The sequence below is a fragment of the Phascolarctos cinereus genome, unplaced genomic scaffold (genome assembly GCF_003287225.1).
Source record: "Phascolarctos cinereus isolate Bilbo 61053 unplaced genomic scaffold, phaCin_HiC Scaffold_9;HRSCAF=440, whole genome shotgun sequence".
Classification (NCBI taxonomy): Eukaryota; Metazoa; Chordata; class Mammalia; order Diprotodontia; family Phascolarctidae; genus Phascolarctos; species Phascolarctos cinereus.
Genome location: NW_027556402.1, coordinates 229,594,805 through 229,620,727, shown reverse-complemented (window position 1 = coordinate 229,620,727; position 25,923 = coordinate 229,594,805).

Genomic DNA, 25,923 nt, shown 5'->3' with positions numbered 1-25,923 from the left:
TGTTGACCTTTCTAGGAGTGAGGATGAAAGTACTGTGTCGGGTGGATTTTCTGAACAGTACATTCATGGAAAGAGATTTGGATTTGGAATTGGGTGACCCAAGTTTGAATTCCAGCTGTCCTAATCATTATCTGTGTGACCTTTGGCACATTGCAACCTTTCTGAACCTCTATTTCTTCATCTGTTAAGATGAAGGGATTGAATTAGAACTTCCAGCTCCAAATCTATGATTTATAATCCCATTTTAGGATGAAAAGATGGAGCCAGTCTTATGCATGGGCAGGTAAGCTAATGTGGTGGAATATGTGTGTAGGAGTGCTGGGAAGATGATGTGCCTCCAAGTGTTTACCCTATTTGTCTATTTGAAATTTCAATGTTTGAAGATTAATTCACTGAGTCAGAGATGGAAGGGAATTTGGAAGTCCACCCCCAACCTATTTTGCCGATGAAGAAAATTAAAGCCACCCACCCCCACACACACACACACACACACACACACACACACACACACACACACATAGGTGAGATGATTCTCCAGGGTTCACTTAATTAAGCTGGTGCAATTAGGACTCAAACCCAGGTCTGAAGACTTTTAGTTTTCTGGTGAATTCTGACTTCTAGTCCAGTGGTTTCCAGGTAGCATTAAAAGATAAAAAATATCACTCAATTTGTGTGCTTTGAAAATAGTTATAAATGAAATCTTAATGTTGCTATCTAAAGATGTACAGATGCTCATGGTAGGAAGGGACATCAGAAGCCCTCTAACCTAGCTACACCTAAATTAGATACTGGATGAGGGTCATCCAGTGGGGAGCCCACTACTTCCCAGGGTAATCCAGTTCCACTTGGGGACAGCTCTAATTGTTATGAAGTTTTCCTTACATTGAGCCCAAACTTGTTTTTCTACAGCTTCCATCCATTTTTCCTAGTTCTGCTTTTTGAGACGAGGCAGAACAAATTACATCCCTCTTCCATATGGCAAATACTTAAAGGATGCTCTCCCATCCAACTTAATGTATGTTTTTTTCCAGGCACAACATCCCCCAGTTCCATCAACAGATCCTCACTGGGCATGATCTTGAGGTTCTTCACCATCCTTATCATCTTCCTCTAGGCTCCCTACTTTATTGATGGATGTCTGTCCTAAAATATTATGCCCAGTACTAAGTACAGTACTCCACATGTGATCAGACTATAGCAGAGCCTAGCAGGATCCTGACCTCCCTAGTCTTGGATACTGTATTTCTCTTAATTAACCCAACATCTCATTAACTATTTTGATGTCATTTTACACTGTCAATTCATTGAATTTATAATTCACTTAAATCCTCAAATCTTTTTTAGACAAATTACAATCTAGGCACATCTTCTAAATGTTGTCAATTTTAAAAAAATCTTCACTTAAGACTTTATAGTTATCTCTATTACATTTTTCTTCTTAGGTACCACACATTAGAGTCTGCTGAGATGTTTTTGTATTCTTAATGGGAGGTAGCTTGGTACAGAGGAAAGACCGCTGGTCCTAGAATCAGAGGATTTGGCTTCAAATCCATCTTGGTTTTTTACTATTTGTGTAATGTTGGGCACTCTCCTAAGTCTGTTTCCTGATCTGTAAAATGAGCAGATTGGACTACCTGGCCCTGCTAGCTCTAAATACTATGATCCTATCAAACATTTTAGCTGTACCTCCTAGACCTAAGCCTCTATAAATTTGATAAATTTGCCATCTGTGACTTCATCTAAATCACTGACAAAAATGTGAAAAAAAAAAGCCCAGAGCCAAAGACAAATCCCTAGGGTGCTCTCTAGAGACCATCTTCTGAGCTGAAATTAAATAACTATTGGCTCTTCTTTGGCCCTGACCATTCAACCAGCTTGGGAACATAATCATACCATCACCTAACCCACACCTATAAGTTCCAACAGTTCCAACAGAGACTTTGTCAAATGCTTTGCTAAGGTCTAGGCAAGCTATAGCTAAATCATGTATTCCCCCTAAACTAGGAGCCCAGTAACCCTGTCAGAAAAGGGAATAAGGTTGGTGTGGTTCTGAGAAACAGAGATAAGGAAAGAGTGCTTTTCAAGATGAGGGATGGCAGAAAGGAAGGAGGAGAAGAAGGAAGGAAGGAAGGAAGGAAGGAAGGAAGGAAGGAAGGAAGGAAGGAAGGAACAAAGGAAGGAACAAAGGAAAGAAAAGGAAGGGAGGGAAGGAGAGGGAGAGAGGAAAGAAGGAAAGAAAGAAGAAATGAAGAAAAAAAAAGGAAAGAACAAATGAAGGAAAGAAGGAAAAAGAGAGAAGGGGAGAGAGGGAAGAAGGAAAGAAGGAAAGAAGGAAGGAAGGAGGGAAGGAAAAAAGGAAGGGAGAGAGAGAGGAAAGAAAGAAAGAAGGAAAGAAGATAACGGAACTTGGGGGAGGTTGGAAGGGATCACAGAACAAAAGCTTTTCTTTGTTAAATCACCCTACCTGTTTACTGACAGAGGTTTCATGTAAGATTTTTTTCCCCTTCTTTTGACTATGTACTGTATCTGTTTTTATGGATAATTATTAAGGAATCTTTAAAACTAGAATGAACAAGAATGGTATGCACTCAGCTCCAAATATCTTCACAATCAACCTATTCTCTGGACTTAGTTCTCCTCCCACTTCCACCCTCCCAGCAATGCTATACATTTCTGATACATTAATTTCATAGAAGTTTTCAAGTCCAAAAGGATCTTTGAGATTATTTCATTCCTTGCTCCTTTTTTTTTTTACAGATGAAGAAAATGAAGCCCAGAGGAAGAAAGGGATGTAGCCAAGGTAATACAACTGGCAGAATTCAGCCTAGAACCCAGGCTCCCAGGGCACACAGTGCAAGGTTCCTTGTCTTGAACTGTACTTTCTAAAGTGACTTCCTCAATTTGATAATTACCTAGGAAGCTGGAATCAGAGACCCAGAAACTTCACTAACAGGAGTGAGGAAATCAGTTACCCTGTAGCTAGATTTGATGTCCATCCTCTATCAGGCTTCCGCCTTACTTTCTCCATGCACCTTCAAATGAGTGATTTTTCTCTGATTTAAAAAAACTCAACGTTCATCTCGTAGCCTTTGGAACCATTTAGAAGATATTGCTAATATGATCAAATGGACTGTGGTTTAGACTCTAGTTTTTCCTTTTCCCCCTCTTCCTTCTCCTCCTCCTCTTTTTTTAAAGACCCTTCTAATGTGATTAAACAGGGAGAAGTAAAATTCTTGCTGACACCAAGCCTCTATCATGAAAACTCCATCATTTATTTACTGGTCATTACATTCAAATCCAACTCTGCTCTGCTGCCTGGCTTTTTCTCATCAAAGAGGGGACTCTGGGATCACAACAAAGTTTTTCTCTATTAGAAAATGGCTCTGAAAGACCAAGGAACTACATAGCTATTGGAAAGATTTTTGTTTTAAAGAAGTTTTTGAACCTGATGCTTTCCTAATTAGAATCTAACACATGGAAAACCTATAGTTGCATTAAAGGATGTTTCCTGCCTTCATTCTCTCTAGTCTAACTCCAGTGGTAAGCTAGTAAATGTTTAACGAGTTCTCAAAAAATGTACCTCTGACACACTTTTGACTGCATTAATATTCTCTCCATCACTTTCTTAAACTAATGAAACAGTGAATCAAACTGGATTTGTATCATTGCTGATTTCTAAAGTATAAATGCTCAAGTGATATTTAACAATTGACTTTAGCTAGTGGGAGCTGGCTCCAGTACATCCTTACCTAACTCCCACAAATTGGGAAAGGGGAAAAGAGAAGAGAGAAAGAGGAAGAGAACAGGCAATTAGTAAGTTCCTAAAATAATTCCTCTGAATCTTTTCTTTGCCTCCATGGTACCCAAATAAAGAGAGGAAGTTGGAACCAGGAAGACCTGAGTTCAGATCTAGCCTCAGATACTTACTAGCTGTGTGACTTTGGGCAAGTCACTAACCCTGACTGGCTCTATTTCCTCAGCTATCACATGGAAATAATACTAACACCTACCTCATAGGATTGTTGTGAGATCAAATGAGTTAACATATATAAAACACTTTGTAAACCTTAAAATATTATGTAAATGTGCGGTATTATTATTATGACCAATAGTAATGATGATGATAACCTTACCTAACCATTACATTAAAATCTCCCTCTGATGCCTCATTGTATTTTGGAGGTGACCTTGAGTCCTTGAAGGTCATGCTAATGGAGCCCAACCTTTGTCAGCTTCTACTAAGATCAACTTCTACAAAGATTAAATGAGATAATCATTATAAAGTGCATAGCACAATGTCTGGGACATAATAAGAGCTATATAAATGTTAGCTGTTATTATTACTAAGCTATAAAGGTTTTGAGTGAAGACTCAGAGTTAGATTGTGTGTATACCTGTCATGTGAGAACCAGCCTCACTAAGTTCAGAGGGCTTGTTCCTTGTCATATTGGTCAAAGGCCATAAACCATTGAGGACCTTCTATTCAAGACAGAGTTGCTGCCTGCACCAATGGATGAAGGCACAACCAAATCCAGTTTGGTCAAGTTGGAGAAATGTATGTGCTGTGTATAATGGGTATCATTGTTGTTTACCTTCTCAATGGGTGGGGGAGAGACAGGAGGAAGGGAGAGAATTTAGAACTCAAATTTAAAAAAAAAATTCATGTTACGAATAAGTGAATACAAATAAATAAATGGATAAAGGAATAAAGAACTGTATATGCTGCATCTCCCACCTCCACTCAGTGTAAGCAGTGGCAGAAACTGCCATTTTTAAGTTTGAATTCATACTTCCTTGAGTAAGGTAGGTATTTAATCATTGTTTCTTGAAATTTCATGTGAACCAAGATTCACTTCAACTGGGTGGCATACTGTGGCCAAAAAATGCATCACTTGGTGGTCAATCTCTTTGTAATGGATGCCTCCAAATTGAGACCATATTGGTCTTTGAAGAGCAGATGATCTAGGGATCTGGGCACATATATAAAGCCTTTCTACTTCACAGGATAACTAGATCTTAGAGTTAGATAATCAACAGTTAAATGATCACTCTCTCATTTTATAGAGGAAGCGATGGAGGACCAGAGAAAAGTGATTTATTCCAGGTCACATAGGTAGGAAGCAACAGAGCTGGGATTTTAATTTGGGTCTTTGGGCTCCAAATCCAGGGTACTTTCTACAGGGCTCTTGTGAACATTTTTTAATACTTTGATGACTGTATTTCAATATAATCCTATGCATCTTATTTTCTGTCTTTAAAAATATTCTTCTAAGAAGGAGTCCAAAGGCTTCACCAGATTGCCAAAGGGGGGCCTTAAAAACAAAGAGGTTAAGGATCCAGAGAATACCTATACTAGCCTGGCCTTTGAGAATCTCAGATCATCGCCAGGGTATGGTGAGTCACTGGATGGTGAATTTTGAAAATATTTCAACTGAAAGGAAATAGCAATATATCAGCTGAAAGGTGTATTCAAAAGCATAAACCTGAACTAGTAACAAAGGCACCTCTTGTCTGAGATCTGCATTCGGACTGTTGTCATTGCAAGAAACATATCTTTTCCCTCCTGTAAACTTGTAGTATAGGAGAAAGGTCTGGCTGCTGCATTTCCAAAGCCTGGATCCTCCAATCAATCTTGGAACTATAAAGACAAAGAGAATGGAAGAGACTCAGGGGGACTATTTTAGCCAATCTCCAGACCAGCTTATCATGGTATGCCAAAGAAGTCATGTCATACAAGAATTACTTAAAGGGACCAGGCAGAAGAGAAGACTGAAGGGAGACATAGTAGCTGTCTTCAAGAATAAGAAGGGACATCTTGTGGAAGAGGAATGAGATTTGTTCTGCTTGTCCCCAGAATACAGAAATGGGAGTAATTGGGTAGTAGCAATAGGAGTCATTGGAAGTATCAAAAAGGCAGGCAAAGTAAAAGTAAAAGTAAAAAACTTCCGAATAATGAGAGTCCTCCAAACATAGAACATGTATCTTGAAAGGTATTGCAGTCCCTGTTACTGGAGATATTCAATTCAATTCAACAAATATTTACGAAGCTCAAAACAGTGCCTGCCCTCAATGGGCTTATTTTCAGTCATTTGGAGGAGGAGGCGGCAATGGTGAGCAAGTATGTATTGTATGCCTACTTGTCAGTAGGTCCTAATGTCCAATCTCTACGTTTGTATTCTGGAGAACTTTTCTAGCTCCACCTGTATAATAAAGCACACATTTGAATATGATCATATCAAAATGTCTAGTGCTCTATTGATCCATCAATATACATCATTCCTTCATAGGGTAGAAACTAGAGCTGTGATTTTATTGGTATATGGAGCTCCCAAGTGAGAAAAGTCTCTCCATAAATACAGGTCAGCATCTTCTTAGAAACTCATAGTCTTAGAAGGTTGCACTGGAAACTGAGGTTAAGTGACTTGCTGAGGGCCACAGACAGAAGATATCAAAGGCAGGATTTGAACCCAGGTCTCTTTTTGGCTTCATGGCTGGCTCTTTATCCATTACACTACATTAGTTCTCATTCATTTACACATTTACCAAACATTGATGAAGAATATACCATATGTGGGGCACTGTGCGTATTGCTGAGATGAATATAAAACTTGAGACAAGTTACCTTCACCCATGGAGCATACAATCTAATGGAAGATGAAACAAAACAAAACACCAGAACAGAATACCATAATACAAAATATTAAGTTATAAACTCTTTCTGATTAGAGATTATTTCATTCTTTTTCTTTGTATCCTTAGTATCTAGTACAGTGCCCAGCACATAGTAGGCTCTTAAAAATGCTTGTGGGTTGGCAGTTTTCAATGAAGAAATCAAAGTTATCTCTAGTCATATGAAGAAGTGCTCTCAATCAGTATTCACTAGAAAAATGCAAATTAAAACAACTTTGAGGTACCACCTTACACCTATCAGATTGGTTAATATGGCAAAAAAGGAAAATGATAAATGTTAGAGAGGATGAGAGGAAAATTGGGACACTAATGCACTGTAGGTGGAGTTGTGAACTGATCCAACCATTCTGGAGAGAAATTTGGAACAATGGCCAAAGGGCTATCAAACTGGGCATAACCTTTGATCTAACAATACCACTACTATGTCTGTCTCCCAAAGAGATCATGAAAAAAGGGAGAAGGACCCACATGTACAAAAATATGTATAGCAGCTCTCTTTTGGCAAAGTATTGGAAGTTGAGGGCAAGCCCATCAATTGGGGAATGGCTGAACAAGCTATGGCATATGAATGTAATAGAATACTAGTATTCCATAAGAAATGATGAGCAGGCAGATTTCAGAAAAACCTGGAAAGTCTCATATGAACTGATGCAAAGTGAAATGAAAGGAAACCATTGTACACAGTAACAGCAACATTGTGTGATGATCAGCTATGAATGACTTAGCTCTTCTTAGCATGCGATCCAAGACAATTACAAAGGACTCACGATGGAAAATGCTATCCACATCCAGAGAAAGAATTGATGGAGTCCAAATGCAGATCAAAGCATATTATTTTCACTTTATTTTTTCATCTTTTTTTTTCCTTTTTGGTCTGTTTCTTTTACAACTGTAACTAATAGGGAAATGTGCTTTACATGATTGAACATATGTAGCCTATATCAAATTGCTTACTATTTTAGGAAGAGGGGAGGGAAGAGAGAAAAGTTTAGAACTCAAAATTTTATAAAAATGAATACTAAAAATTGTCTTTCCATATAATTGGAAAAAATAAAATGCTATTAAAAAACAAAAATCTTCCAAGTCCTCCCTTCTGTCTTAAGGAAAAAAAATATGCTTGCGGTCTGATTAGTGTTAAGTACGCTAGTGTTAAGAGGCATGGAACGAAATATTATGTGAGATATGAAGAGAAAGTTTTCTGGGTAGTTGGCACAGTGGACAGAGCCTTGGCTCTGACTTCAAACCTGACCTCAGATATTTACTAGCTGTGTGACCCTGGACAAGTCACTGAACCTCAGTTTCCTACAAAAAATGAGGGGGGTGATAATAATAGTACTTATTTCCCATCATAGTTATGAGGATCAAATGAGATCCTGTTTGTAAAGTGCTTCTACAAAAACTAGCTTTTTTAATACTGACATTTTTCTGCTGATATTATATGGCTGTGTATGATGGAGCACAATGATCTCGAAATGGAAATGGAAAGGGATTTCCCAACAACACATGTGAAAACGAACTATTCCAGGCAAATGAAAATCTTTTGATGCTACATTGTCCAGACTGTGCCACACTTTTGTATATCTGCAATCTCACCCATGGGGGTATTCCTTCCAATGAAGAAGATTGAAGCCCATCCATATATCTTATCAAGCACACTGAACTGAGAGTCAGAAAGACCTGAGTTCAAACCCCACCTCAGACTCTAGCTATGTCACCCTGAGCAAATGAGCAAATTACTTAAGCCCATGCAGCCTCCATTTGTAGAATGAAGATAATAATAGCAGGGTTGTTGTGAGAATTAAATGAGGAAAATAGGTGACACAGGGCGTAGACCACTGGGCCTGGAACCAGGAAGACCTAAGTCCATTTCAGACACTTACTAGCTGTGTCCTAGGTAAGTCACTTGACCTTTGCCTGCCTCAGTTTCCTCAACTGTAAAATCACAATAGCACCTACCTCCCAGAGTTGTTGTGAGGATCCAATGGGATAATATATGTAAAGGACTTAGCCTAGCGCATAGTAAGCATTTAATAAATTCTTGTATCCTTCCTACTCCCAATACATGTAAAGCACTTTGCCAACCTTAAAGCACTATATAAAGTCACTCATTGTTGTTATGTTATTATTATTACCACCACCATCATTATTGGCCTGTAAATCCTCCAAAAAGGCCTATCCCATGGTCTGGAATTCCTCTACTACTCTTAACATTGTATGGTCAGCTAAAACTACAGTGCATTGGACCTATAGTCAGGAACAGCTGGGTTAGAATCTGGTTCAAATCAGACACTTACTAGCTGTGTGACTAAGTCACTTAGGTTCTGTCTGCTTCAGTTTCCACATCTATGAAATAGAGATGATAGCACCAACCTTCCAGGGTTATTAAGAGGATCAAATAAGAAAATATTTGTAAAGTGCTTTGCAAACTTTAAAATGCTAAATGAGTGCTAGCTATTATTATACAAATTTTTGGGCATGCTCAACAAGGGTAATGTTTTGCTGGACTATGCATATTTGTAACAAATGATTTTGTTTTTTATTTTGTTTTCAACAGGGTTGAGGAGAGCAAATAAAGGTTTGTTAATTGAAAATAAATTAATTTTTTTAAAGAAGAATGAAAGATGCTTAAATATCAATGGAGCAAATAGACTGTCTGTCCAATGGAGATTTCTTGCTCTTGTGTGGCTAGCTGCTTTTTCCAGATGTGTATTTCTTTTTGTTGTCATTGTTGTTGTTATGCAGTCATTTTCAGTCATGTCTGACCATTTGTGACCCCATTTGGGTTTTCTTGGCAAAGATACTGTTCTGGTTTGTCATTTCCTTCTCCAGCTCATTTTACAGATGAGAAAACTGAGGCAAACAAGGTGAAGTGACTTGCCCAAGATCACACAACTAGTAAGTGTCTGAGGCCAGATTTGAACTCAGGAAGATGAGTCTTCCTGACTCTAGGCCTTGCACTCATTGTACCATTGTGCCACCTAGCTGCCTTTCTTTCTATAGTTTTGTTTAATCAATCTGAACTTGACAAAACAAACATGAGCATTTCCTTGTACAAAGATACACAGAAATAGTGAATTACATATGCAGCCATGACTGTCAACTTCATCTGGTTCTACATTTCTCTGATGACATCCTCTCTTCCCCTTTTTTGCCAGATTCTTGGTTGATAATGCACTATACGCTCCTCATGTCCACCATGTATCTCTCTATTGTCCTTTGGGACAGCTCAAGCCTGGATTCTGGGGTATTCAGTATTGCTGCCATACAGCACCATAGTCATGGGATAATGGCTCTTCTCTTTCCTTGACCTATTTGGACAGAGGCTGAAGGCAAGAAAAGGAGTAGCAACTCACCTTCAAAATCTGTTATGTGGTACCAGTAGAAATGTCATAGATGTCAATCAATGGTTACTCCCTCTCAGGGGACTGTTATCTATTCTACCCAGATTCTTTGGGGGTTGGATAACCCATAGAAGAAGGCATTCCAGAGCTAGAGAAATCAGTCTAAAAGGTGCTTATATATTTCGCAGCTGCATAATTGAAAAACTAGTCATGGTAAAGGTCTACAGATACTAATGATGACTCACACGCTTGTAGCATTTTAGGTTGCAAAGTTCTATCCATACAACAGCTCTATGAAATAGCCAGTACAAATGCTGTTATCTTCTCTTCTCTCTCTCTCTCTCTCTCTCTCTCTCTCTCTCTCTCTCTCTCTCTCTCTCTCTCTCCACCTTCCACCTTTTCTCTATTTCTCTCTCTTCCCTCTCTGTGACTGTCTCTATTTCTGTCTTTCTGCATCTCTTTCTTTCTGTCTGTCTGTCTTTCGTCTATTTGTCTCTCTTGTCTCTCTCTCTCTCTCTCTCTCTCTCTCTCTCTCTCCTCTCTCTCCCCCTCTTTCTCCATTTCTTCCTTTCTCTCTCTTCTCTGTGTCTCTCTGTCTCTATCTCTCTCCTCCTTTTTCTCTTTCCTCTTTCTCCCTCTTCTCTTTATCTCTCCTTACTCTCTCCTTCTCTCTCTGTGTCTCTCTCTTTCTCTCTGTCTCACTCTATCTGTATGTCTCTCTCTGATGGGCCTGTCTGTGTCTGTCCCTTTGTCTCTCTGTCTGGGATCTGAGGTACAGAGAAGTTAATGACTTACCCCCAAATACAAAGTGACAGAGTCAGGAAAAAAGAAAGAACACCAAGTCAGAGCCATAACCAGGGCACAGCCAGTAGAGCTTTGCCCCCATACAGAAAATTTAGTTTCAAGGTACACTAGCCTCCCCTAGCTGATTTTCTCCTCTGTTAATGGCAGAAGCCTTGTCCCAGGAGATTTTTTTTTGCCTTTGAGCAGCCTGGAAACCTTCTGGTGTCCTGAAGCATACTCTCCCTCCCCAGCCCCAACCTGCATTGCTTTCTTATGGCTGTCTTCTCCAGCTCCCAGCCTTCCCTTCCTTTGAGCAGAAGTGGCCAGGCCTTTAGCAGCAAAGAAGCCTTGTGGATACCCTAGAATGGGCTTCCTCCCCTCCAGGCCACACCCTAGTAGAAGCACAACCTTTCTACTCAGTTCTCCCCAAAGTCCAATGTAGCCCCCCACTTTATCATACTGTGGAATGACATGCATTTTTGAAAGAAATGTATAATTTATACATTAATATGTAATAAAGTTGATTCTTCCTACTTAACATTTTTTCCGCCAATTAATTTCACATCTGCCAGCTGAGTGCCCACAGATACAGTTCTGAGCTCTGGCCTAAGATGGCATAGTAATGATCAACCTGTCTTCCTGCTGCCTAGAGTTGGTAATCCCGCTCTAAGGTCCTCCTTCAATGCTTCATCCTCGTTTGGAGGTGAGCCCTGGGCTTTTGAAGGTCTGTCAGGCCCCACCCATTCACTTTGATTCAAGAACCCTTATTAAGTGCCTATTGTGTGCCAGGTGCATAGAAGCCGAAGAGATAGAGGGCCAGTCATGGAATCCAGAAGACCTGTTCAAGTCTGTCCTCAGACACATACTGGCTATTATGGCCCAGGACTAGTCATTAGCTTCTCAGTGCTCTAGACAAGTCTTTGAGATTCTAAGTTACAGAACAGTGACTGACAACATTGGGAAAGGGAGTTTTCATAGTAAAAATTTCACCAATGAAATCACAGATCCAGTAAAACAAAAACCAAAACCAAAGCAACAGTGACATGTACCAAGTGTTGTGCTAGGTTGGGATCCTTAACCTGAGATCCACAGATGGGAGGAATGGGAGTGGAGGTGTGGGGGGGGAGGGTCATGGATTAATTTCAGGGCCTCTGTGAGTTAGGTTGGGGAAAAACACATTTTTTATTTTCACTGACCACCCCCTGAAATTTTATAATTATAATAATTATGATTGTAGGCAACAAACCACCACAGCAGCAGTGATTTTGTCACCAACAGAAATTGCAAATGTCTCCATTTCACATTTCAGTTGTTGCAGACATCTCTAAATGTCATTTACGTTCATCACCATTTTGAAATTGATAAGGTTCTCTTCCTAGATCTCATGAGACTGTGGTTCTCTCATCTACAGACTCTATTTCAATATCCATTGCTTTTCTTTGTAATCCTGTGTATTTTAATTTATGCATTTAAAAATGTTATTCTGAGAAGGAATTCATAGACTTCACCACACTACTGTAAGGGTCCAAGACACAGAAAAGATTGAGAGCCTTTGTGCTAACTGTTCAAGATACAAAGACAAAAAAAAATGAAGCTTATGTTTTATTGGGGTGGGATGGGGGAAGAAGCACCAACTTAGACACAGATATTGGAAAGTGGAGTGGTGGACAGAGTTTCAGGCCTGGAGTCAGGAAGACTCATCTTTCTGAGTTCAAATCTGGCCTCAGACACTTACTAGCTGTGTGACCCTGGGCAAGTCACTTAACCCTGTTTACTTTAGTTTCTCCATCTGTAAAATGAGCTGAAGAAGAAAATGGCAAACCACCCCAGTATTTTTGCCAAGAAAACTCCAAATGGGGTCATGAAGAGTCAGACATGACTGAAAACAACTGAATAATAACAACAAGAAAATACAGAAAATGCACAAAATTAATACAAAGTAGTGTCTCTCCTTGGTGGGGTGACACTAACAAAGTGGGTGGGTGAAACAGGAAAGGCCCTTGTTGGGGTCTGTTACTGAAGTGAAAGAATTTGAAATATAGATCCGACAGTGGTCAGTGTGTCTGTCACACACTTGCTGAGTTCATCACCAAAAGGTTAACTATGAGGATTTTTTGTTTGCTTTTTTCCAACTCAATATCTCATGAAGATGGTCTACTAAGGTCTGGAAGGGTCAAGATCTGCCTCAGAGGAAGGAATACCCATCTGGAGGATGCCATAGTGCTTTCCTCAAAGTATTCAGGTCATAAAAGGGCTTTTTGTGTAGGCCCAATATGTCGGCAAGGGAGGGATGGGGGAGGACCCCTTGAAATGGTCATAAACCCCATCTCGTCACCTTTCATCCAACCTCGTCATTTTTAATTACTCCTCTGAAGTGAGAGCAATTGCAGGATCCTTCCGTGACATTTTCAAGTTTCCTGTCTGCTCCACTTAAGAGAAACAAATGGTCTCGCTCGCCTCCCCCTAGATTGAGTTTTTCATGAAGTCATTACTTCTGTCACGGGGACTATTTTCAAATTGAAAAATCTGAAACAATAAATGATGGTGAAGCTGTTAATAACTGTTAAGAAATCACATTTGGAAAATTGCATTTAAGCAATAACCTTTCTCCCTGTAATTAAATGACAGAAAGGTCCTGGTTTTAATTAAGTCAGCAATTTATAGTTATGAAGCTATACTTCACCATGCAGATTAGCACATGATAGGTCACAGAACACCCTGAGTGCATTTTTAGCGGGGCTGATATGGTAATTACTCCACTGTTCAGTGGTGACCACATTGAACCGTATCTCTAGATTAAACAATTTTCTTTTCCTTGCTCCATGATATATAACTAGGATGAGTAAATGTACCACTAGGACTGCCTTGCGCATCTTTAAATTAAAATGGATTTTAAATGAGGGGGCATGAGCAAGAGAGAGCGATGTTTGAGGAACAGCCGTCAGAATGAATGGACCGCTAGTCAAGGCTAGCGAGCTGAGGATATATCATTGTTTTACAGGGCTCTCTATCTTTCACTTGACTCTTTGGAGCAGATTTATGAGGAAGTAAAATGCTAATGTTAGTGTATTTATAAACATATGATGGAGGTTTCATCGAGAATTTATTCTCGGGCCCCACCAACATGAGGCCTTGGAAAAGAAAATGAAATGTGATGTTGGACAGCAAACGGAGTCATTAATAAAGCCTTCACATTTTATTGAACTAACCCCCTAGCTCATATTACCCATTGATTATTACATTGTGAGATGGTTTTCAACATTCATTGTGTCTTCTGCGTCAGCCCATAACCAGTTATTCTTATAGAACTCCAACGTTATCCCACTAGCCTACGTCCACCAACATAGCTGGATTCTACAGACCTGTGAAGAAAAATAGATATATTGGTGGGAGGATAGAATTCCTCGTAAAAGTTAGAGTTCGGGAGTGGAGAGATAAAGCATAGGGAAGAACCAGCTATGGGACAGAAATTTTTAATCGGAGTCCACAAACCACCAAGGGTATACCTGGATAGATTTCAGAGGTTCTATGACAGTGCATGGGGGAAAATGAGTCTTTATTTTCAGTAATCTCTAAGTGAAATTTAGTATTTCCTTCAATTATGAACATAGGCAACAAATTATTCTGAGAAGGAGTCCTAGGCTTTACCAGACTAGCAAAGGGGTTCCTGATACTAAAAAAGTTAAGAATCCTTGTCTAGAGATTCATTTCTCTCATTGGTGGGTTGTCATCAAATGCTTTGTGAATATCTTAGTGCCAAAGAAAGGTTTCTACTAAAAAGGGTTTTTTGGGTTTTTTTCCCCTTAAGATAGACTCCCTTCCCTCTTCTCATTCAAACCTAAACTATCCCCAAATCCTTGAGAAAATAATCATAGGTGATATTTCTATAGTGTTTTCAAGTTTGTGGAGTGTTTTACATAAATCCTCTCATTTGAGATTCACAACAATCCTGTGAAATAGGTACTGCAGGAAAATGAGGCTCAGGAAATGTAAGTGATTTGTCCATGGTCCCATACATGGGAAATAAATACAAGTAGCTACTACCCTGATGCTGTTCAGTAAAGAGGATCTGAGGCTGGGCTTGTGCCGTGCTTATCCTAGGGGTTAATTGCATGTATTCCACTGGGTGGACATGCCTGTGGTTCTCAGAGAATTAATGTTTCCCCAGATCCATTTCTCACTGGGGCAGCACTGGCTTGCCATCTATGGGTGGATTGGAGCATGGTCTAGTGGATAAAGACTGGCCTTCCAGGTAGAAAGGCTGAAGTCCCACTTTTGACACACTGGCTGTGTAACCCTGGACATTGCTTAGTGTCTCACTCATAGAATGAAGAAGAGGGGCCAACCTACACTAGTAGAGTGACTTTCCTCTACCATTCTCTTCATCAGTTAAATCATAGGTCTGATCCTTATCCAATAAGAATACTTCTGAGTTCTCAGGTACTGCAAAAACCTACCTCCTCCTAGAAATGGACATATTTCAGTGAACCCGAGTTATATGACTTTGTCACAAGGGAGTCAACTCTCCATAGAAGCAAATAAACATCAGTGAAAGCATCCGGTGCTTTTATTCTTGGCTTAAAATCAATAAACAAGTAAATAACAAGAAAACTGTGTAATATAACTACTCTCCTACTGCCCTTCTACACCCTGAAAATTCCCAGACGGCACAGAAGCTACTTAAAATTCTTGAGTTCTGGGAAATGCCTGATCAGTTCTCTTTTGAGTGGGCAAAAGAAGGTAGACTAGATAATATCACACTGTGCAAGACTCAGGATTCCAGTCATGCATCCAGCAGAGCCAGTCTTCAGATGGTGGCTTAGGAGCTCTCGGGGAGGGAGTAATCCAGAGTGGAGAGTGGATGTAACTACAAGAGAGAAGCTTGGCATTTTCCTCAATCTTGTTGTTAACAGGGACCTGAAAGCATTTCTGGACTACATAATCCCTTCAGGAAGCAGAGTGAGTGGGCTCCACGGCTGACCCTGGCAAGGAGTAGAGCCACCATTCATTCCACCCTGGAATGTCTCACCTGAAACTTCCTCTTATTTCTTTTCTTGCTCTAGTCTGGACCAAAACCTCCCCCACTCCACGAAGAATGTATGAAAATGTATAAAAAAGCATCTACCCCTTCTAGACTGAAAGTTCCATGAGGGCAGGAACTTGTACTTACTCATTTGTATTCCTGACAGTCAGCCAACAAGCATTTGTTAAGTGCCTACTATGTGCCAGGCACTGTACTAAGCACTGAGGGATACAAAGAAAAGCAAAAGACAGCCCTTGTTCTTGAGGAGCTCACAGTTGAATTGGGGAAACAACAAGAAAACAACTACGAACAATAAGATATAGGCAGGGTAAATCGGGGAGAGTTTCAAAGGGAAGGTACTAAGATGAAGGGGGCTAGGGAAAGGATTCGTGTAGAAGGAAGAACTTTATTTGAGACCCAAAGGAAGCCAGGAGACAGAGATTAAAAGGGAGAGAATTCCAGGCATGGGAAATGTCGGGATTTGGGAGATGGAGTGTCTTATGCTAGGAATAGCAAAGAGTCCAGTGTCACTGGATTGCAGAATATGTGGCGGGAAGATTGGAAAAGTAGAGAGAGGATTCATTATTATGGGCTTTGAAAACCAAACAGAGGTTTTATATTTGATTTTGGAGGTAATGGGGAGTCACTGGAATTGATTGAATGGAAGGGAGAAAGGTTGTAGGTCAGACCTGAATATTAGGTCTCAGCTGAGTAGATGATGGACAAGAGTGTGAAGAAAATTGAGGCAGGGAGATGAACCAAAAGGTTATTGCAATAGTCTAGGTGTGAGTTGATAGGGACTTGTATCGGGGGCAGCAATGTCAGAGAAGAGAGGAGGACTTACAAAGATCAAATAAGTAGAACTCGACAATTGGATACTGGGGGATGAGAGAGAATGAGGAGTCAAGGATGACAAGGTTGTGAAAGTAGGTTTCTGGGAGGATGATGTTACCTTCAACAGTAAAAGAAAAGGTAGAAAGACAGGAAAGTTTAGAAGAAAGAGTATTAGTTCAATTTTGGACACATTGAGTATAAGATGTCCAATTGGCAGTTGAAGATACCAGACTGGAATTCAGGAGAGAGGTTAAGGATGGACAAATAGATTGGGAAATCATCTACATAGAGATAATAGTTGAATCTATGAGAGCTGATGAGATCACCAAGTGAAATAGTATGGAGGGAGAAGAGAAAAAGTCCCAGAACGGAACGTTGGAGGATAAAGATCAAGCAAAAGAAGGGTCAGACAGGTAGGAGGAGAACCAGGGGAGAACAGTGTCATGAAGACTTAGAGAAAAGAGGGTATCAAGAAGAATAGGGTGATCAATAATGTCAAAGGTTGCAGAGGGGTCAAGAAAGGTGAAGATTGAGAAAAGGTTGTTAGAGCTGGCTATTAAGAGATCATTGGTAACTTTGGTGGGAGTAGTCTCAGTTGAATGATGAAGCTGGAATCTTGACTACAAAGCTAAGAAGAGAGTAGTAGGGAAGGAAGTGGAGGTTCCTATTATAGATGGTCTTCTCAAGGTTAGTAATGAAAGAGAGAAAAGTATAGGACAATAGCTAGTGGAAGGGAATCGAAGTGAGAGTTTTTGAGGATGGGAGAGAAATGAGCATGTTTGTACACAGTAAGGACGCTACATGGCTAGGAAGAGATCGAAGATCGAGAGTGGGGATTATAGAGAGGGCAATCTTCTGGAGAAGATGGCATGAGTGAGGATCACTTGCGTACGTAGAGGGATTTACCTTGGTAAGGAGAAGAGCCATCTTCATGTGAAGCAAGGTAAGAGAGGTGGACTGGCTGGTTGGTTGCCGGCCTTTGTTCTTAAAGGAGGCCAAAATGACCTCACTATGTTGGGGTCAAAGTGCAGTGTGTCCAACTGTGGCTGATCAGATCAACATGAGCTCAGAAGGTTCTACCACAGGTCAGGCACAAATAGTCTATGTGAACATGTGGAATGGAGATGTCTCTAAATTTGTCATCTCACATTTCTTTTGAGCCACTGCAACTCTGCTCCATTCATAGATCAGAGTGTCTTCTTTGATGCAGGCATATCATGTTGGGCAGTCCTTTGCCAGCATCTCCCACATCATAAATCAATTCCAAAGCTCTTCAGAGAGACCTTGAGAATGTCCTTGTACTTCTCCTTCTGACTTCCACGTGAGAGCTTGCCTTGTATGAGTTCTCTACAAAATAGTTTTTTAGGCAAATGTACATTTGGCATTTGAACAATGTGGCCAGCCCATTGGAGTTGCACTTTCTGCAGTAATTTAATGCTTGGCAGTTCAGCTTGAGAAAGGACCTCAGTGTCAGATACCTTTTCTTGCCAGGTGATCTTCAGAATCTTCCTAGGACAATTGAAATGGAAGTGATTCAGTTTGCTGGCATGGTGCTGGTATGCTGTCCAGGTTTCATAGGCATACAACAATGAGGTCAGTGCAATGGCTCTGTAGACCTTTAGTTTGGTAGGCAGTCTAATACCTCTTTTCTCCTGCTCTTTCCTTCAGAGACTCCCAAACACTGAGCTAGCTCTGGCAATGAGCGCATCAACATCATCATCTAGGTGGACATCCCTGGAAAACGTACTGACAAAGTAAGTGAACTCATCGGCAGCTAAGAGATGTGAGATGAGTAGGAACTCTCAGCAAATGGCCTCAATTTTTTTTCAGTGAAATATGAGGCAAAGTTCCCACTGGGAAAGTGGATGCAAGGAGGTGAGCTGTGCAACGAAAGGGTTTAGGAATGCTGCTATGGTGAGTGGGATGATGAGTTAATTAAAAAGGTCTAAGATCCAGAAGGGACCTCAAAGGCTGTTTAGTTCAACACTCTTATTTTATAGATGAAGAAACTAAGATCTTCTAGGCTCTGAAACCATCTTCTCTTGGGGGTTTTCTCATGGCTCTTTCCCACCTTGAGATTACCTTGAATTTACTCTGTACATATCTTGTATGTGCACGGTCGTTTGCATGTTGTGTCCTCTATTAGAATGTGAGCCCTTTGAGGGCAGGAACCATGCTTTTGCCATTTGCTGGTTGACTGCTTGGTTGGCAGATTCAATCCACTGCCATACACTGCCTCTAAGCACATAGTAGGCACCTAATAAATATTTGTCGGATTTAATGATAATAGCATTTAATAAGCATTTTAAGGTCTGCACAGGGTTTTACATAGGTTAATTCATTTGATCCTCAGGAGCCTACAAGACGTGGGCTATTACTATCCCCATTTTACAGCTGAGGCAACTAATGCACAGAGAAGTTAAATGACTTGCCCAGGGTCATACAGCTAATAGGTGTCTAAGACATGATTTGAACTCAGGTCTTCTTGACTCCAAGCACCTCTCTATCCACTGCAACACTTAGAGTTGATCTTTGACACACCAATGGAGGTACATGATCATGATAGAGATTATAAGGGATTTATACAAAGACTGCCAATATGGTGATTAGCAAATGTTTCTATTCAACATTTATTAAATGTACTATTGGCCAGGAGCCAGGCAAAAACAACAGAATTTGCACTCAAGGTAATTGCATTCTACTGAGTAGTACGTAGCTATGTAAAAATAATGGCTAATAGTAGCATCTTAAGGTTTACAAAGCACCCTGCAAAATATTATTTCACTTGATCAAACAGAATATGTGTAAAATAAATGCAAAATAATTTTTGCTAGGGAGGAGAAGCAGAAAAGGCTTCATGTTGGAGCTGGTACTGAAATGAAGCCTTTGGGAATTCCCAGAGGCAGAGCAGAGGAGCTAGAACATTTCAGCCCTGAAAGTCTATGCAGGGGTTTGAATGGAGGGGCTGGAATAACAAGTATGAATGGCAGTAAGCTGGCTGATTTGCCTGGACCAAAGATTGAATGAGGGGCAGAAATGTGAAATCAGTCTGAAAAAATAGACTGGAGCCAGAGTGGAAACCATTTTAAATACCAAAGAGACAGATGCTTTCTCATTTGTAATACATTGTATTCGTTAAAAGACATTTGTATTGTGGACATCCAAAGCTTGGCCTGAGAGATTTACCCTTTTACTTTGGGAAGCAAGAGGGGATAAGAGGGTGAAGAGTGTGTGTGTGTGTGTGTGTGTGTGGACAGTGGGTTGGGGGGAGGGGGGAGGGTATGGAACAGATTTAGAGAATAGAACCTCCCACTTCATTTCCCTCCTCAATTGCTTTTCTTAAGAAGAAATCTACCCCTGCACCAATTAGCATATTAAACGAGGATGTTGGGTACTGCATTTCATTGCTGTGTTGACAGACAGGACGGATGTCTTGTCCTGCCTCTTATCAATGCAAGCTGTCTGCAGTAGAAATGAAACTACCGATAAAAAGGAATTCAGGTCAGTAGTGGGTGAGAATGACATTACATATCCTTATTTGAACGAGGTGTTAAGACAAGTTATGCAGTCTGTTTAGGGAGGCTATACTGCTTTAGGGAGTTATGAAATTAATGAGGAAATTGGGCCCTATTGGTTCCTAATGATTTCATTCTAGACTACAAATCATTATCAACTGATTAGCTCATTCTGTCATTGATGATAGGAACCATATTTTGTTTTGAGAAAGGGAAAAAATGGTTCTTAGTGCCAGTTGCTGGCATAATTCCCATTGTCCATCCATCTGTTTCCCCTTCTCTTTGTCATTTCATTACAGATGATCATAGGATTTAGAACTGGAAGAGGCATTAGAGAGAAATCAGCTAATCCCACTTCTTTGTTTGACAGATAAGGAAACAGGTCCAGAGAGAGTGATTTGCCCAATCACGGAGCCAATCAGGAAGTCAGCTCTCAAAGGTCATTTCCATCTCTAAAGTTCTATGATTCTGTTTTGAGCTTTGTTGCTATAAACAAACTGGTGGCATTTACCCCCTCCTCTTCTTTCACCTTCTCCCCACCTATTTGCAGAACTTAAGACCAAGCCCTTCTCCTGAGCTCCAGAGCATGTGGTCTGCTGCTAAGTAACAATGAGGTTGAGATCATCCTTTCCATCCCAGCTCTGTTACCCATGCCTCTCTGGGCCTCAGTTTCCTCCTCTGTAAAATAAAGACCTGATAATTTGAGATCCCTTTACGTTTTAAAGCTATGATTCTATGATCTTGAGGCATAACAGATGACTAGACTCTGCTCTCAGTGAGTTCTGAGCCTTCTAAACAGCCCACTCTCATCACCAGTGGTCTCTGCCATGCTAGCCAGCATTCTAGAAAATGACACAAAACCTCATATAACCTACTCTGTCTTCTCACTATGACTCACAAAGCGGGAAGTCCACCCAACCCCTCTCTTACAACAGAGCTCAGTGTGAAGTTGATTACAACCCAGCAGTATGAGACAGAAAAAGAACCCTGGATCTGTGGTCTGAGAACCTGGGTTCAAATCCCAGCTGAGGTGCTGACCTCCTGTGTGATGTTTAGACAAATTGCTTTATATCTCTGGAGATAACCTATGAGATCTCAAACTACGATCTTTCCAGATCCCAACCTACGAGGCTTTTTCCATGTGATTTTTCTCCTAGATTCTTCTCTACCCAGCCCAAGATCGGCCCTGCTCCTCCCAGGACCCTTTCTGCCTCTACCTACTTCTCCATAGACGTTCCAATGATGTATGTCTCTGTGGGGTTTTCCCCATCAGAGGAGTCAGAAGGCAAAGAGAAATTTAACTTCAAGATACTCTCAAGTTCTCCCATGTATTATTATCAAATAGAAATGTATGTCATTAAGGTAGGAAGGATAAAATTCATGCCTCCTGGTGTGTTTGATGACAGTAGAGAAAACCATAAAGGGAAAAATGATGAATTTTTTTTTCCTTTTCTGGGAAGAACTGACACAGAATCAATGTAATGAAAAATTGTCATGCGAAAATTGAATAGCCAAGGGAAAGGAGAGATTTCAGAAAAGAATACATTAGCTCCCACAAACTCGTTTGAGTTTTGATCTTTGAAACAGGAAGCTGCAAACATTTTGGAAGAAAATCCAAGTGTTTGTATTTAAGCATCACTGAAAAAAGTTAAGCATGGATTAAAATGTTAACTGATGTCATCAGATGTCACTGTCTAGTCCAGTGGGTAGCACAGAGCACAGCGATCCCATTAAGAGAGAGTGGAAGAAGGGCCAGTGGTTGCTTCTTATTTGATTATAACATGATCTCCCCCTTTTCCCCCAACCCCCAAAGCCTTCCACAGAGCTAACTCAAGCCAGCTCAAACCAAATGAGAGTCGATTTTAAAAAATTTTCGGCATGAACATTTCTACCTTGAAATTGACAGATGCTACAGATCAGAACTTAATTTATAGTTTTGTTGATTTATAGACTTAAGTGATGGAGGAAATGTTAATAATTAAACTTAAACTTAAAAGTGCATCATAGGCACATTTTTCCCCTCAGGGAGTAAGTTGTTATATTTACCATTTACATCACTGCCTCCACTCACACCACATAAAACACTACCATTTTTTTAAATGGCATTGGAAGGGTAGGGCAGATCTATGATTTCTTCAATGTAGAGAATTCCCATCAGGAAACTCCTTCCACTTAATGCAAGTGCTCTATAACTTTTCATCTTAAATAGTTTCCTGGGGCACTGGGAGGTCAAAGACCCTGTCCAAGTAATACATCCTGTTTGTGTGAATTCAGGCTGACTCAGGCTATCCCTTGGTCCACACACCATGTTTCCTTTCATATACACACTACCATTTCCCCAAAATTAGAGATACTGTTGGAACTGGTGAAATAATAATTAATTTTAAAGTGTTCCTGAATTCATGGTGGCTTTTTGTCATCCTATATCGATTACCAGACACTAATAATATAAATGAGAGACAGGGTGGCGAAGTGGATAGAGAGCTGATCTTTAAGTCAGAGAGATCTAAGTTCAAGTCCTGCCTGGCATTCAGGAGCTGTGTGTCTCTGGGCAAGTAACTTAACCTCTCAGAGTCCCCAGCCAACTCTTTGCTATATATGGCAGGGTGGGTACTTGATACATTGGTATGAGAAAATTCCTCACATGAGCTCATAGGTATAGAGTCGGAGGAAACCTCAGAAGGTATTTAGAGCAATCCTTCTCATTTTAGAGAGAAGAAACTGAGGCGCAAGAAGGCAGCTAATTCAAGATGACAGAGGGTGTATTTGATGTAGGATCTGAACCCCGCTCTTCTGACTCCTGGGGCATTATGCCAATTCCTTACATTGATAAAAATCATAGGCCCAGTCCCACCTACTCTCCACCCTCCACCACTCCTCCACTAACAATTAGTCAAGCAACTAAGCATTAAGACCCTGCAGTGCGTTAGGTGCTGGGTTTACAAAAATAAAAATTAAATAAACCCTGCCCTCAAGGGGCTTACATTCTCTGGGGGAGACAACATGTACATATATTAATTTAAATAAAATAAATGCAAAGTAATTTGGAGAGGAAGAATATCTGCCATGGGGAGATTAGGAAAGGCTTTGTGTAGAAGGTGGGGCTTGAGCTAAGGTTTGTTGGAGTTGAGGGCCCTGCTAAAGCCCAAATAAGGTCAGAAAGAGTCTGACAGAAACGAAAAGACTGAACAAGAACAACAACAAAGCCCTCTCCTCCTCTGGAAGTCTTGGCTGCTTTTTATTTTTGCTGTTGTTGCTGTCTTTCTGTGTGAGATAGTTGAAGTCAAGAGATTCTTAGAGGTGGAGGGTAGGAAGTATTCCATCATGTGGGCAGCCCCAAATGTTTTTGCATCGAAAGCAAGTCTTGTACTCAAAAAGGTTGGGAGCTCTTGGTCTGCACCATTTCAACCCGGCCATCTTCTACCCCATTGTATCCCTGCCAAGGGATATATCATAGCTCAGCTGCCACCCTTCCTAGCAGGATAGCATCATTAGGGATTCCATTTATCTCTCATGTCCATTTACTCAAAATGCATACTATTAATTCACTGTTTTAAATAATCACCCGGCTCTCCTCCCCACTGCAGCCTCTAACTACATCCCCCCTCTGTGGACTTGGCTGCCAGATTGCAAGGCCATCTACAGCCACCAGGAAAATGCAAATGACCCATTCTCCTCCAACACCCCCACCCCCTAAGCTCAAATTGAAGCAACCCTCCTTCAGCCTAGCCAAGATTCTTACGTGAGCGTCATGTAACCGGAGCAACTGATCATTGGGCAGCTCATCTAGAAGTTTGTTTCTTCGTTTAAGGGAGAGACCAGCGAGGCAGGGAAGAGCGATTTTTGTCCATCCCTAACAGAAATACCCCCATTAAAATGCCTCCCTACTCTGTAGAGATGCGCCCATTAAATTTAATTAAGCTTTCTTTAGGCTCACGTGTCTGGGGAGATCTATTATACACCCGGGACAAGGAATTTGCTTGGCCAGGCTTTTTTCCTTGCTTCTTGCACCTCTCTTGTGCCTGGAAAAACACTCTTGTCTATCTATCTAAAGGTGAGTGCTAGCATTTGGTGACCAGTTAAGTAAATCTGAGTTTAAATCCTTCTGGCTTCATCCTCCACAGGGACCATTCCTAAAGACCTCTCTCTGTCTGTCTGTCTGTCTGTCTGTCTGTCTGTCTGTCTCTCTCTCTCTCTCTCTCTCTCTCTCTCTCTCTCTCTCTCTGTCTCTCTCTCTCTCTCTCTCTCCCTCTCTCTCTCTCTCTCTCTCCCTCTCTCTCCCTCTCTCTCTCTCTCTGGCTCTCTCTCTCTCTCTCTCTCTCTCTCTCTCTCTCTCTCTCTTGTCTCTCTCTCTGTCTCTCTCTCTGTCTCTCTCTGTCTGTCTCTCTGTCTCTCTGTCTCTCTGTCTCTCTCTCTCTCTCTCTCTCCCTCCCTCTCTCTCTCTCTGTCTGTCTCTCTGTCTCTCTGTCTCTCTGTCTCTCTCTCTCTCTCTCTCTCTCTCTCTCTCTCTCTCTCTCTCTCTGTCTCTCTGTCTCTGTCTCTCTCTCTCTCTCTCTCTGTCTCTCTCTCTGACTGTTGTTTTGTTGCTGTTGTCTTTCTGCATAAGGTAGCTCCCAGGATTTGCTCCCCAGATTGTTAACATTGGAAGGAGTGAGTCTAGCATTCCTATGAGGTTCATATTCAATACACAAGCTGTATATTGAACTGAAGCTATTGGTATTATAAGCTCTCTATCCACAGAGATCAAAACCTCTCCACATCTTAGTTCATGGGGTTGTAGGATCAGAATTTTTGCAATAGAAGGGACCTTAGAGGTCTAAAAGAGGAAGATGAGGCATCTAGAGATGAACAGTTAAGATCATGGAACTTTTCGTTTTATCACAGACTTCCTTGGGATATTATCCTTAGCAGGGAGATCTCTGGGTAAATGGGGTATGGACGTGTTAGTTACTTCCTTGGCATAATTCCATATTGCTTTCCAGAATGTTTGGATCATTTTAAAGCTTCACCAATAGTACATCTGCATGCCTGCCTTTCTGCAACTCCTCCCACATTGACTATTACCAGTTTTTGTCGTCTTTGCCAATTTGATCAGCGTGAAATGAAATCTCAAAGTTGTTTTGATTTGTATTTCTCTTACTGATAAATTAGATCAATGTGGAAATTAGGATCAAAGAATCATGGATTTGGAGCTAAAAGAGACCTCAGAGGCCATTTAATCCAACCTCTTCATTTTTACAATTGAGGAAACTGAGTGCCTGGGAAATGTGACTTGTTCAAAATCACATAGGGAGAAGGTAGTAGAGATGGGATTTGAACCCAGGGCCCTCTGACTCCAAATCCAGGGTTCTTTTCTTCTTCATCATGAGTTGCTGTGACCCCAAAATTCATCAACCCATGGCCTACCTATGTGGCTTACCCTATGTGATGAGAATCTCTGACTTAACCAAGCTACTCCATATGTCACAGAAGCAAAGTCCATCACTGGACCATACTAGCCTTTTGAACTTGGTAGGACTCATTGTCCATTAACAGAGGTCTGGAGAATTCAAGACCACCAACATGGTGACATGGAGAGACGTGGAAGGAAAGCTTTAGAGGGGGATGAGAATTATAGAATCCTTATCATAATAATCAGAAAGCACTTTATTAAGGCTTTCAAAGCACTTTGTAAATATGACCACATTTGATCCTCAAAACAACCCTGCCGGGAGGTGCTATTATTATCTCCATTTTA